We start from the raw sequence: 15,428 nt of genomic DNA on the forward strand, positions 1-15,428 counted from the left end.
AACATTCCTAAACATATTTTAGAACGCTTTAGTTTGTCTTTTCTGTGGAATTAGGTGGCAAACTACTAATGCCACGATGCAATTCAGCACAACTACCATAATGGCATCAAATCAAAGATTTAAACACGATATATCTTATGTTCTTTTTACAAACGATAACTCAATTTTATGTAAAATTTTCGACAAGCCTAAAAAACGCATTACAAACGAGTAACAATGATTTAAAGTTCACCTAAAATTATTATTTTACCACGTAACAACAACAATAACAAGGATATTAGGCACATTACCCGTTTTGTGATAAATATAAGTGCACAATACATGCTGGAAAGGTCTTATTAAAGTGCATAAAGTGCAAAGCCTTTCTTGATTTACTATTGGATCTTTCATTTCTTCTGCCAACGGTTTCACAGAGAATATGTCAAATCTCCTTAGAAACTGTCATTTCCGAACTGAATGGATAATCAGACGTCCGGTCAAATGGTTCTCGGATAAGCGGATTCCCATCCGGTTGAGCAACCAGCTTGATGGAAGCGCTATCCCGTTTTGCGAGAGCGCCTTCATCACCGCTGTCTCGAGAGAGCTATTTCCAACATTGGAGAGAATGATCACCACCTCTCAACAACGTGTCAAAATCGTGAAAGACGATTTTCATAAAGTATCATCCGAATTCGGATGATGTGGCGCATCGTCGTCGTACAAACTTCGATCCTTTATGCTACCTGTGCTCTTGCTTTTGAACCACACTTTTCACTTTCAGATCAGTAAGATTCACCTTTGGCTCAGGCTTATCAAACATGTTGCATGATACGCGACTTTATCGGAATCACTTACATTTGTAGTATAACAAAATGAACTCGACTCTTGCTTAACGTGGTCTAAACACGACCGTTTTACTTTATTTTTCCCTTGGTTTTCGTTCCCAGCTAACAAATCAAGGTCATTTAACTAAAATTTTGCATAGATTACTGTACTACATTATGGATCAGAACGAACTTAACATTGCATCGGGTCGAGTCGAAATCATCGTCTTTTCGAAATAGCTCTTATCAATCTATACATTAGAATCTGTGTATTTTCCATAAGGCTGTGAACAAAATGACGAAGGAAATCTAAATTATGAGTGTTTTTGAGAATTTATATTTTATTGCGGTAAAAGTGCTTTTTTGCAATACAATCACAAATTTGAACAAATAGTTTCCTATCTATAATGTTTGCACGGTTGATGTGCCATACACACTCAGCAGAAAGATTGTCTATTGGAGCTTTATTACAGTTAAAACGCACAAATAAAACCTTCCACAAAAGCATCGCAAGGTACGTCGTTCCACTTACCGGATAATGCGTTAATGATTAAACAATGTTCATTACCGTACGCATTGTTTGGTTCACCGGCGGCGTAATTTTTGTAATCGACTCGCTTATTTAAACCATACCACACATAAGTTCCTTCATTACCATATTCCGTTGCACCGATCCACCAATTATTACTGTATACATTGGTGCTTAAGGTAAGTTTTACATCTGAATTTTCTGCCGCTGACTCGATGGAAGCCAAATGGCCTCCCATTAAGCGACACGCTTCGGCGGCTTTAAAGAAGTCTACGTTTTGTGGGAATAGTTCATAGGTTTTGGCACCTGTACAGGGGGGAAAAACAAGAAAATATCGAAGCTTAGTTATACACACAACAAAACAGCGTTAATGTATCCTGACCATGTGCTTCCATCGCGTACAACGCCAAACACAGAACTAAACACAAACTTTTGCGCTCCATTGTTTTCACGCTAGTTTCAATAGAACCTTGCCAATCGATCTGCTACAGAATTCAACTGTCAGGCCATCTTTTATACTTCAGTACAGATGTTGACTCAGGTGTCTCGACCGAACAGTACACGCTCGCTCGTTCGCTGTTGTTCAGTTCGCTCGTCTTCTAGTTCACTATCTACTGATTGGCACGTTCCAATGGAGTTTATTAGCAACTGACCTATGTTGCCTTAGCTTTGACATATGAAGTTTATAATGTCATTCACTAGTTCGTGCAATTAACAGCGTATTAGTGTATGCTTACTGAGCAGGGGTTTACACTTAAGTTTTGACTGACTGCCTCAGTGACTGCTTCTAAGCCTGGAGTTTATAACCTCCGATTAAGAAACTTAATTTGATTTTCGGTCAAAGCAGAACAATGGAGCTGAACAAAGGTGCTACGAATTTTTCCAGAGCTAACGTATGCTTTAAAAACTGGAATGGTTTCGAAAGCCAATGTAAGGAAATAAAAAGTAATACCGCGATCAAATTCAACGAAGTAAGCTAGAATTCTATATTTAACTAACCTTCGGTGCGGTATTAAGGTTGTTGTTTAACCTTAACACCGCGCTGTCTTGTGCCGGTTGGCCAGAAACTAAGCAAAACATACCTACATACATGAATGATAGCTTAGAGTTTAGCTTTTTCTAAGCCTTAGCGACCAACTGTTCGTCCACGCTACTTGAACATTATTGGATGAGATCCTTTGAAGATTTGGCCATGAAATTTCTAATGGTCACATGTAAGAACCTTTGGTAAATGTTATACGAAGACAATGGTGTGAAATCTCGTTTAGTGCATTTGCATTTCCATTGAATCCATGAAATCTATTCTGGGAAACAGGTGTCCGATAATAATCAAAATAAACATATAATTACGTTTTGTTTGTATTAACAATTCAGATAACCTTTAGAACAAAGTTTAATTAATTCTTATACAGTCTATTTATTAAATAAAAAGTTTGATGCGATCCGCTGTGCCTGCTCGACGAGACAAGACTGCTAGCTCGACATCTAGAAGTTGCTTCTGTTAACTGTCATTCCTATGGTACCATGTTGGGTGGTAACACTCCTCGAGCATCAGGTGAGATGCTGTTGCTATGAAGCGGTATGACCAACATAGAACCAGGGTGTGGGATGCAACTCACTATGCATAACTATATCTTGCATCTAGAAATATACGTTGCTAACATGAAACCGAGTGCGGTGCATAAAATGAGGGCAGCCAGTCAAAACTAGAACGTAAAACCCTGTAAAACGGAGAGGATCTTTTTTGGTTCTTCATGCTCACACATGGCACCTTTTGAAACTCGCCTTCAATGTCGCGGGCTTTATTCACTTAGTTATCGACGTCAAGTGAATTATGACTGTGTGGAAGGCTTATTACTGTATAATTCGATGCTCCTGTTCTCCTCTTCTCGATATGCGAGTATGCTAGACTCGCCAATCTCTCGCCACGCATAACGATCCGCTTCTAACCTCCTTTAGATGGTTCATCTAATTTTTGCCATTCTTTTGATTACAACTCGTCCCCAAGCTCTAACCTCAAGTGTTTGCTCAAGGTCGCATTTTGCATTAATTTTCCCAAATCATTTTTTGTGAAAAAAGAATTCCAAATTTCGGTCGAAAAGCGCATTACGAACATTAAACGTTCGTTGCTCTGTCATAAACAGAAAATTTTAAAATCCCCTACCACAGACACAGATTTAAGTGTCTGCTTTCTAAGTGTGTAAAAGAGTATTTGATAAGGGATATTGAAATTTTTTATTTTTGCAATCCGATGATTTTTGACGAAATTCAAAAGAAACGATGGAAATCAGATTACAATTTAATTAAAAATTAAAGCAAATCAATTATTTTACGTACTCTGCAAAGTGCATACTTTCCAATGGTAACACTCCCTACCCTATATTCTAGATAGTTTAAAACCCCAAAAACTATCCCAAAAACGTTTTTCCCCACCAAACGTTCCCCAACGCTTTTTTTAACATCTCAGTGTATACTTTCTATTAAACCTTTCTCCCACACGCATGAGTGTCTTAAAAGTAATCACACAATTGACAACCGTTTACTGCTTATTTTTGAGCGGCACAACAAGCTCAAGAGTTCTAGGTCTACCTTTTCTGGCTTTATTTACCCGTAGCTGGATAGTCAGTCTAGTGTACGTAGGATACGTAGGGCAGTGCTCTCCAACCTTTTTATTACCGGATGGATTGGATGGATATGCATGGATAATTTTCGGCTCAGTGGTACTAATTTAGTTAGGAAGAGTTAGGATGACACATGACGAATGTGCTCGTGCGGTTCTATGGAACTTCGCATAGCATTGGGATACAGCGAGAAAACGACTGCGCTAAGAAAGAGATCAACTCTTCTCCACGTAGCACACACATCGAATTTGAAACTCCATACAACGGTGTGTGAAGTTTGCAAAGTATCCAAGCGAAATTCGATACGTGGAGAGAAACAGTTAAGCGACAAGCTTATCCGAGGATGACATCCTGGGCGAATGCAGTAACAAAACAAAAAAAATAAGTCTAATAATAATATAAATAAGTAAATAATAAAAATATTAAAAGTAAACAATAAGTAAGTTTTTTTTTATTTATTCAGAGACGGCCAGGCCGTATTGCTAACAATAAGTAAGTATTCCTATAAAAAATCACATTCAGTAGGTACAAGTTGATCCGTTTGCTCATACGTTGGTATAGTTAACTCTGCGTGAAGCTTAATGATGACAAACTATGGAATACCAAGTATTGGAACTCGTCTATGTTCGATTTGGCTGTATCGGATTTTTGCATTTATCTGTTGGGCTATACCATTCGTCGTACATACTTTCGAGGCCAAATGTATTTGTAAAATGTTTTATTTACCCAATTGTTAAAGGAATCGATCTGGAAATACTGAAAACCGTCTCATAGGAGATATCAATTTAAGCTGAATTTTGGGCGTACATTGTTGTGTTGGTTTGGATTTTGCTTGATACTGAAGCAAGTCAAATGAGCACTTCGCGAGAAAAAGGCACCAGCATGATTACTCAGCTGCTGTACGAACGTGCGTTGACGGTACAACAAAATGTGTTATTCTGTGAAATATTTTGGTTCGGAAACGGAGCTTCAAGTGTGCTACGTGGAGAAGAGTTGATCTCTTTTTAGCGCTGTCGTTTTCTCGCTGTATCCCTATGCTATGCGAAATTCCAGACCTCCACGAGCACATTCGTCATGTGTCATCCTAACTCTTCCCAACTAACCCATATCCATCCAATCCCTCCGGTACTAAAAAGGTTTTGGAAGCACTGCCGTAGCGTACGAGGCGTGCAATCGCAATGGCAATGGCCTTGAGTTTCACCATTTCTGAGCGGCATGACTTTGCAAAAATCCAGCGACTTCTCAGAAGTCCCGTGACTCCTCCGTAATTAATGGCGCTTGAAAGACCACAGGAATTACGAGCGGCATGTTTTAATTATGGCGCAAATATCTAATACAGCATGATCTGTGGCAGCGTCGGCAGAGTGAGTATGCGGTATGTTAATGCTGTTTGCAGGTTGCGCAGTGTCGTACGCGTAGTTTTTGACAAGCGGCACTCTTTATTTTCGAAAGTACATAGAATACGTACGGCGGAGCAGCTTGGAGGTGTATTTACTAGCGGTGTTAGTTTCACACGACAGAACCGGTCCAAAATCCCGTCCAAACCAATCCTACGTGCACTAGTAATCCAGCTTCGAGTAAATAAAGTCAAAGAAAGACAGACATAGTAGTCCTAGACTTCTTGAGATTGTTGGGGGTCTTGAACGAACACTTAGGGCGAGAAATTACGAAAGAACTTTGAGGTTGAAGGGAGGTTGTGCGAGGTTGTGCAAGGTGTTTCTGTTCGGTCCCATCTTAAATTGTGCATACGTGTTGGTACTCATCTGGTACTAAAATTCTTCGGGACCCTACAGTCTCGTTCTTCGGAACCCTTCTGACCTGTAGTGCCTACCATTAAATCCGTCACAGGTTGTATAAAGGCAACGGTTACAAGCCAGCCGATAACTGAAGCCTTAATCCTTTGTCGATACGATTAACCTCTATCCGCAAAGTTTGTTATTTATCATTTAAGTTTTTTAATTTTCTATTAAACTAAAAAGTCCGTTTTCTATGTTAAGCAATGATTATTAAAACTATTAACTATTGCAAACTTAAAGCAGGGACAGAAATACAAACATAGGAGACTAGATGTAGGGTTACTAGATAGAAGACAGGAACCATAAGAGCTTGGGGACGAGTTGTAATCGAAAGAATGGAAAAAGTAGTTGAACTATCTAAAGGAGGTTAGAAGCGGATCGTTATGCGTGGCGAGAGATTGGCGAGTCTCATAACTAGCATATCGAGAAGAGGAGAACAGCAGCATCGAATTATACAGTAATAAGCCTTCCAAACAGTCATAATTTACTTGACGTCGATAACTAAGTGAATAAAGCCCGCGACATTGAAGGCGAGTTTCAAAAGATGGCATGTGCGAGCATGAAGAACCAAAAAAGATCCTCTCCGTTTTACAGGGTTTTACGTTCTAGTTTTGACTGGCTGCCCTCATTTTATGCACCGCACTCGGTTTCATGTTAGCAACGTACATTTCTAGATGCAAGATATAGTTATGCATAGTGAGTTGCATCCCACACCCTGGTTCTATGTTGGTCATACCGCTGCATAGCAACAGCATCTCACCTGATGCTCGAGGAGTGTTACCACCCAACATGTTACCATAGGAATGACAGTTAACAGAAGCAACTTCTAGATGTCGAGCTAGCAGTCTTGTCTCGTCGAGCAGGCACAGCGGATCGCATCAAACTTTTTATTTAATAAATAGACTGTATAAGAATTAATTAAACCTTGTTCTGAAGGTTATATTCAATTTTACATTTATAAGTTTATTTTGATTATTATTAGACACCTTTTTCGCAGAATGGATTTCATAAATTAAATGCAAATACACCAAACGGGAACTTACACCATTGCCTACATATAACGAATACCAAAGGTTGGTCGCTAAGGCTCTGAAAAGGCTAAACTAAAAGCTATCATTCATGTATGTAGGTATGTTTTGCTTAGTTTTTGGCCAACCGGAACAGTTCGGTGTAGAGGTAGTTGTTTAGAAGGTTAGTTAAATATAGAATTATACCATACTTTATTGAATTCAATCGCGGTATTACTTTTTATTTCCTTACATTGGCTTTTGAAACCATTCCAGTTTTTAAAGCATACGTTAGCTCTGGAGAAATTCGTAGAACCTTTGTTCAACTCCATGGTTTTACTTCAGAATATTTCGACAGGTTCGTTACATACTTCTGATTTGTGAAAATAAGTAATTTAATCCATTCTACAGAAAAGGTTAATGTTAATAATGATTATAATGATGATAGTATTAAATACATATATCAATTGGACGATCTTTTTGAATAACATAAAAATAAATCATAAATTTGCCGACAATCAAATTAAATTCCCTAATCGGGGGTTATAAACTCCAGGCTTAAAAGCAGTCACTGAGGCAGTCAGTCAAAACTTAAGTGTAAACCCCTGCACAGTAAGCATACACTAATACGCTGTTAATTGCGCGAACTAGTGAATGACATTATAAACTTCATATGTCAAAGTTAAGGCAACATAGGTCAGTTGCTAATAAACTCCATTGGAACGCGCCAATCAGTAGATAGTGAACTAGAAGACGAGCGAACTGAACAACAGCGAACGAGCGAGCGTGTACTGTTCGGTCGAGACACCTGAGTCAACATCTGTACTGAAGTATAAAAGATGGCCTGACAGTTGAGTTCTGTAGCAGATCGATTGGCAAGGTTCTATTGAAACTAGCGTGAAAACAATGGGGCGCAAAAGTTTGTGTTTAGTTCTGTGTTTGGCGTTGTACGCGATGGAAGCACATGGTCAGGATACAGTAACGCCGTTTTGTTGTGTGTATAACTAAGTTTCGATATTTTCTTGTTTTTCCCCCTGTACAGGTGCCAAAACCTTTGCACGTGTCCGACGAAACGTAGACTTCTTTAAAGCCGTGCAAATCTGCCGTATAATGGGAGGCCATTTGGCTTCCATCAATTCTCTCGCGGAAAATTCGTCAGTACTTAAACTCATAAGAAACAATACAGGAACTGGGAATGACGCCTGGTGGATTGGTGCATCGGATATCGAACGTGAAGGAAGCTTTGTGTGGTACGCATTTTATAAGCCATTGACATACACAAATTACGCCTCAGGTGAACCCAATAACGCAAACAGCAATGAAAATTGTTTAATAATTGACGGTGTATCCGGTAAGTGGAACGACATACCTTGTAATGCTGCTGTGCAAGGTTTCATTTGTGCTTTTGGAAGCTAAGAAAGTTCAAATATTCAGTTTTTTTCCGAACAGTGTGTCAAGCTTGCAAATATTATAGAGTTGAAATTATTTGTTCAAATTTGTGATTCCATTACAAACAAGCACTTTTTCTGCAATAAAATATAAATTCGCAAAAAAAACACTCATAATTTAGATTTCCTTCGTCATTTTGTTCAAAGCCTTATGGAAAATACACAAATTCTAATGTATAGATTGAAAAAGATAGACTATGATTTCTACTCGACCCGATGCAATGTTGAGTTCGATCTGAGCCATTATGTAGTACAGTAACCTAAGAAATACTTTAGTTAAATGACCTTGATTTGGTAGCTGGGAACGAAAACCAAGAGAACAATAAAGTAAAACAGTAGTGCCTAGACCACGTTAAGCAAGAGTCGAGTTCATTTTGCTATCCCGTATGATACAACATGTTTCATAAGCCTCAGTTAAAGGTTATTTGCATAAACAGAATGCTTCCGATATGAATCGTGCTAACCCAAAAGTGAAAAGTGTAGTGCAAAAGCAAGAGCCTTGGTAGCAAAATGGGTCGAAGTTTGTACGTCGACGATGCGCCACATCATCCGAATTCGGATGTGTCAAACCCATTTTATTGGTGGGCCGCACTTACACATTTCCGATAATTTGCGGGCTGCAAAGTTGAACTCGGAAAGAAAATCAATATGGTTCAACACAATACGTTTTGAATATGTACAAGTGCTTTAGTATTTTCGATATGATTCATTTACTTATGCTGGTTGGTCATGTTTCAATTCAGTGTTATTTATTTTACAAATTTATTCTTGAAATCTAGCAACGTTTTTTTTACAATTGTATCAATAATCGTTTTATTTGTTTGTGAAAATAATATTTTTATTATAATAATAATACAATGCTTAAATTTCTATTTGTCAATCTTGAACTATGCGCTATGTTATAAGTTCTATATTCATGTGAGAAAACCATATTTCGCACTGGTATGTTTTTCCAAAGTAGCTCTAAACTTAAGCTGTCCTGTCTTTTATAATAGTATACTTTTCACTAAGATAGCGGTCTATGACAGGCCTCCCGACTTTTCGTTTATTTTTAATTCAGTGTCTTTCTAAAAATCTATAATTACTATTTGCTTATTAAGTGGAAGCTTTTCAACTTCGACGGAAAATGGGCCAACAATGAAAGAAAATAGATGTTTCAACTTATTAAAATCAAAACATCTGTTTTCAAGTTCCTTTCTGAGTTTAGAATTTTCCGAAACATATTTACCAAAAATTTAAACCATCAAACTTGTTTTTGAATCTTGCGCTAGTTGGAAAGTAGATCAGTTTGTCATGTAGAATGTGGGATTCAAATAATTCCAGCTTTAACTTATTTACGTACATGTAATGTACGAAATGTAAGAAATCAAATGTAATTACCACACTCAGGCAAACAAAAAAAACAAAATATCAAACTCAGTTAATTGAAGATATTATCTAGTTCGTATGAACGCCCGGCTGGCATCCACTATTGACGGGCTTGGCATAAAGTTGAAGACGTTCAATGCTATTATTCAAGTCAAGCCGATATTTTGGTGTCACTGGTACCACACAAAAATAAAGAACGATTGCTTTCTCTGGCAAATAATAAATCCATAAATCCGTCCAGAAGGTATAACTGACTTGCAGTAACAGGCTAAGTGAATGACAGTTCATCCTCGAGTTGCGGTATAGATTGATTATTGTATTAATTTGTAAAGAATAAACTGAAAGAAATTATTATTTGGAGATATTTACAGTTGTTTAAGGCATTTTTTACGAACTTCATTGATTAGAATTTTTATATGAGAATAATTTAATAGATTAAAAAATTGAGTTCGTATAGAATTATCATAAAAAGTCTTGTAATAGATTATGTTTAAATTATTTCTTCGGCAAAAGAAAAAGATACACATAAACTGTCTAAATAAATCTAGTAATATAATATTGATTGATTGTAATATAATATTCGACTTTCCGATAATCAATGCTTTCAATACAAAATCTCAATATATTTTCGTGCCAGTTTGAGTTGACAAACCTGCTTTATGACAATCGTCACACGTCTTTGAAAGCCGATGATCATTCTCTCCAATGTTGGAAATAGATCTCCAGAGACAGCGGTAACGAAGGCGCTCTCGCTGGTTTTATTTTTTTTTTTATCGTGTAACAAAAGTGTGTCAAATTATTAATTATTTCAAACATATCAGGCACAGGAAACTGTGAGTATGATATAGTCGATGAAAAAAAAGGTGCTCATAAGACGTCTGGAGATCTTGTTCGAATAAAACATCAAAATGCATAATATAAAAGTTTCTTTCTACGTAAAAGTATACTGTATAGCTAAACTCTCAGGACACCTGAGTCAACATATGTATTGAAGTATAAAAGCCGGCCTGGCAGTTGAGTTTTGTAGCAGATCGTTTTACAAGGCACTACTGGAGCAAGAGTGATAACAATGACTCTCAAAAGTGTGTGTTTGGTACTGTGTTTGGCGTTGTACGCGATGGAAGCACATGGTCAGGATACTTCAACGCCGTTTTGTTGTGTGTATAGCTAACCTCAAATATTTTCTTGTATTTTATCCTCTATAGGTGGCAAAATCTCAGTCTGCCTCCAGCTTCCGTAGCGAGAGGACGTATTTTGTTTGAAAGCGTACCTACGGAGATTTTGCATACGGCAGCCAATGGTCATTACCCCGAAGTGCGATTGCGTACTCAGCGTGTCTACTCGTTTTGGCTGTAGCGTGCTAATCGGTGTCTCCGTCTGTCTCCGATCTTCGCTCGGTAGACAATTGTGTTGTGAGTGTTATCGATCAACAGCGATAAGCAAGCGTACGCATACGTTGCGGGGCGACGCTTTCGTTTCGATCGAGGTTTGTCGAGTGTGGTGTAGTGCGTGTATCTGTTCTGTAACTGTCTATCGTGTGTAACGGTAAGTTTGTCCTCCCGTTCCTTCCTTGACCGTTACCTCCGGCTCTACCATGGCGGTAGAGCAAGAGAGTTCGGACTCCGAAAAGGAGATCGAAACCAGCGCGAAGCGTAAACCGGGACGGCCTAAAACCGCTCCTGGCTCTAAAAAGGTGGCGCTTGATGTTCGTCCTTCAACTTCGAAGGACAAACAAATAGAAACCACGCTTGAAACACAGCATAGAGCACGAGCTTACCCTTCCTCCTGGGAAGGTAAGCCGCTCGTGTATTTCATGCCGCGGACCAAACAGCTCGACGTTAGATCGATCGCATCATCGATCTTTAAAAAGTATCCGGGTGTTACCGATGTGTTTCGGATGCGCCCGAACAAGATAAGGGTAACCGCAAAGGACCGGGCTCAAGCCAACGTTATTGCGGCTGACCCAGATTATACGGAGCACTATCGTGTTTATATCCCCGGTAGTTTGGTTGAGGTCACTGGCGTTATCGAGGATTTTAACTATCCCGAGGAGGATGTTGTTAGAATGGGCTTGGGTGTATTTTTATCCCCTGATTCGCCCAAAGTGAAGGTGCTGGAAGCGAAAAAGCTTTATAAGCTTGACGCTTCAGCAACAGAAAAAAGTTTTGTTCCTACCTCGTCAATCCGAGTTACGTTTGAGGGAACGGTACTTCCGCAGGCCCTCGTTATCGAAGGTCTCCGGATACCCATTGACCGACCATACGTACCAAAGGTGGCCACCTGTTCGAAGTGCAGCCGGATTGGTCATGCCGAAGCGTTTTGCACCCGCAAAACGTGCTGCGGAAAGTGCAAAGGGGCGCACGCCACTGAGGAGTGCAAAGCTGCGTCTCAGAAATGTTCGCATTGCCGAGACGAGTGGCATGAGGTTGCGCAGTGCCCCGTGTACCGGAAGCTACAAAGGGAGCAAGTTAAGACGGTAGCCGAGCGGGCACGCGGCTCATACAGCGATGCCCTAAAAGGGGCAAATGTCGCTAATCCCTTTGCGGCGTTGTCCACCTCGGATGCAAACGATGCATCAACACCGGCTGTCCTGACACAGGTGGCCATGAGACCGATTAAGAACCGGAGGGTACTTTATAAAAAAGTGCAGCGAAAAGTCTTAAAGGCAAAAAAGAAACCTTTGGCACCACAGCGTTCCATGACAAAAAAAAATCCATCTCCCAACATTCCGACACGGGACGCTGCTCCTTCTACCCCTGATCCTAATCCCAGGAAACCCAAGTCTAAGCGATCCCCTCGGACCGAGGTTCCTTTGGAAAGCCTGGCTTTTTCAAAAGAGTCAAGAAGCTTCCCGAGAATCCCTGCCCCTTCCCTTTCCGAAATCCTGGAGTCCCTCCTCATGACCCTAAACCTCCCGCAACCTTTGCAACTGATCGCTACTTGGGCCCTTCCTTACCTGAAGGGGATGATTAAACAGTGGCTGGCGCAATGGCCGTGCCTAAGTATGATGGTGCGCCTGGACGACTAGTCTTCCAATGGCTACCATCATACAATGGAACTGTAGAAGTTTGTTGGGAAAATTAGACTCTTTTAAAGCACTAGTCGGCGAACATAATTGTGATGTGTTCGCCCTCTGTGAAACTTGGCTATCGGAAGACATAAATCTAACCTTCCCGGGGTATAACATAATCCGTGAAGACCGAATCTCCAGGGGTGGGGGGGTATTGATCGGTATAGGAAAGAGTCACAGCTTTTCCAGAATACCAACCCCAAATCAACAATATATTGAAACTGTCGCAATAAAGGCAAAACTTGGGGGTCTTCACGTGACAATTGCATCTGTTTATATCCCCCCGATAGCCAATAATGAAAAAGACAAAATTGAAAAGTTCAAAGAGGATCTTGGAAATTTAGCAACGGACTTGCCTGGACCGCTTTTGATCCTGGGAGATTTTAACTCCCATGGAATCGAATGGGGGAGCGATAAGGATGATATCCGCGCCCCCATCATTCGTGAGTTCTGCGACAGGTTTGCGTTTTCTATCCTAAACTCAGGAGAGGCAACTAGGATGCCGACGCCGAAAAGTAGAGCAAGTGCACTGGATCTGTCTCTATGTCCTTTAGCTATGGCCCTGGATTTTAGTTGGAAGGTCATCCAGGACCCTATCGGAAGTGATCACTTACCGATAGAAATTTCCTATGTCAAGGGAGGATGTCCAGTTAATGCAAACCCCGTCAAATGTGACTTGACGAGGAACATTGACTGGACAAGATACGGTGAATTAGTAGCCGCTTCGCTTTCTCTTGTAGGAGAAAATTTGCTCCCAGTAAAGGAGTATGAAAATCTTGTCTTAATAATAAACAAGTGCGCCCTTGAAGCTCAAACAAGGGGCACCCACCAAGCAAGGAAATTCAAAAGACCTCCCACTCCTTGGTGGGACAAGGACTGCCAAGCGGCTTTTAACAAGAAGCGGAAGGCATTTAAAGCCTTCAGAGACACAGGTTCCAGGTCATTATATGACAAATATAAAGGACTGGAGAGATTGTGCAAAAACCTCCTGAAGGCGAAGAAAAAGGGTTATTGGCGCCAATACGTCAATAATCTTGATCCTTCCACTTCTCTAAATTCGCTTTGGAAAATGGCTAGAAGGATGCGAAACAGCAACAACACCAACGAGAACGAATGTTTTTCTGGCGAATGGCTTAACGAGTTTGCTCACAAGTTTTGCCCCGATTTCGTTCCAGCGCAAAACTTCTTCCAAGATGCGCCTGGTAGTGACCCAATGTTGGACTCACCATTCACCATGATGGAGCTATCTTGGAGCTATCTGGAGCTATCTTGGAGCTGGCTCTTCTTTCATGCAAAAATTCGACCCCAGGTCTGGACCAGGTTAGTAGCAAACTACTTCAAAACCTACCAGACGTGGGCAAGAAACGACTGTTGAGAATCTTCAACAATATGTTGGAGCTCAACATCGTCCCGCAGGAATGGAGAGAAGTGAAAGTTGTCACTATTTTGAAGCCTGGCAAACCGCCATCAAGACACGACTCATATCGTCCGATATCTTTGTTGTCGTGTCTGAGGAAACTCCTAGAAAGAATGATTCTTTACCGATTAGAAGAATGGTTGGAATCCCACAACCTTCTTTCAAATACCCAGTTTGGTTTCCGTAAAGCTAAGGGTACTAATGACTGTTTAGCGCTTCTGGTAACAGAAATTGAACTTGCTCGTGCTCGCAAGCAAAACATGGGGTCTATTTTTCTAGATATACAGGGGGCGTTTGATTCAGTTTCTCCGCACAAACTGAGCCAAAAATTGCAAACTGCCGGGCTGAACCAAAATTGAATAATTTCCTATTCAATCTTTTGTCGGAAAAAGCTATGAATTTTAACAATGGTCACGTTCAATTAAAACGAACCAGCTACCATAGACTGGCACAAGGGTCCTGTCTGAGCCCCCTGTTATATAATTTTTATGTGAGTGAAATAGATTCTTGTCTAGCACCCAACTGCAGTATTAGACAATTGGCAGACGACGGCGTCATTTCAGTCGCTAGCAGGGACGCCGTCGAAATACAGCAGGCTTTACAAACCACTCTGGACAATCTTGCCGAGTGGTCCGATAACCTTGGTATCAAGTTCTCTACAACGAAAACTGAAATGGTAGTCTTTTCTCCTTTTAGCGACACCGAAAAAAATAGGGAGAAAAGACTATATGAACCCAACATTGATGTTTTTTTATATGGGGAAAAGATATCAATTACCGACAATTTTCGATACCTTGGTGTTTGGTTCAACTCCAGGCTCAACTGGAGCATGCACATCACCCAGCTGATAAAAAAATGCTCGAAAAGAATCAACTTTCTAAGGACAGTCACAGGATTTTGGTGGGGCGCACACCCATCAGATGTCCTGCGACTGTATAAGACTACGGTACTCTCCGTATTGGAATATGGAAGCATATGCTTCCATTGGGCATCCAATACGCAGTTCCTTAAATTGGAAAGACTACAGTATCGTAGTCTTAGACTCGCACTAGGGAGCATGAAATCTACGCACACCATGTCCCTAGAAGTGATGGCCGGAGTGATGCCGCTGAGATTACGTTTTGAAATGCTGTCGCTTCGCCTTCTGGTTCGTTCTTCAGTATCAAATCCCTTGATCATAGAAAATTTTAAAGCGCTTATAGAGACAGGTTCTAAGAGCAAAATCATTAATATCTATAATGATTTTGTTACTCTACAAGTCAATCCTAGCGCCCCACAAGCAGTAAACCGTGCTGCCCTTCCTGAGTGCTACAGTTCTATTGTTAGTACGGACTCCTCGTTGCGTGAGGAGATCAAGATCATTCCTCAT

The sequence above is a fragment of the Anopheles moucheti genome, chromosome 2 (genome assembly GCF_943734755.1).
Source record: "Anopheles moucheti chromosome 2, idAnoMoucSN_F20_07, whole genome shotgun sequence".
In the NCBI taxonomy this organism is placed as follows: Eukaryota; Metazoa; Arthropoda; class Insecta; order Diptera; family Culicidae; genus Anopheles; species Anopheles moucheti.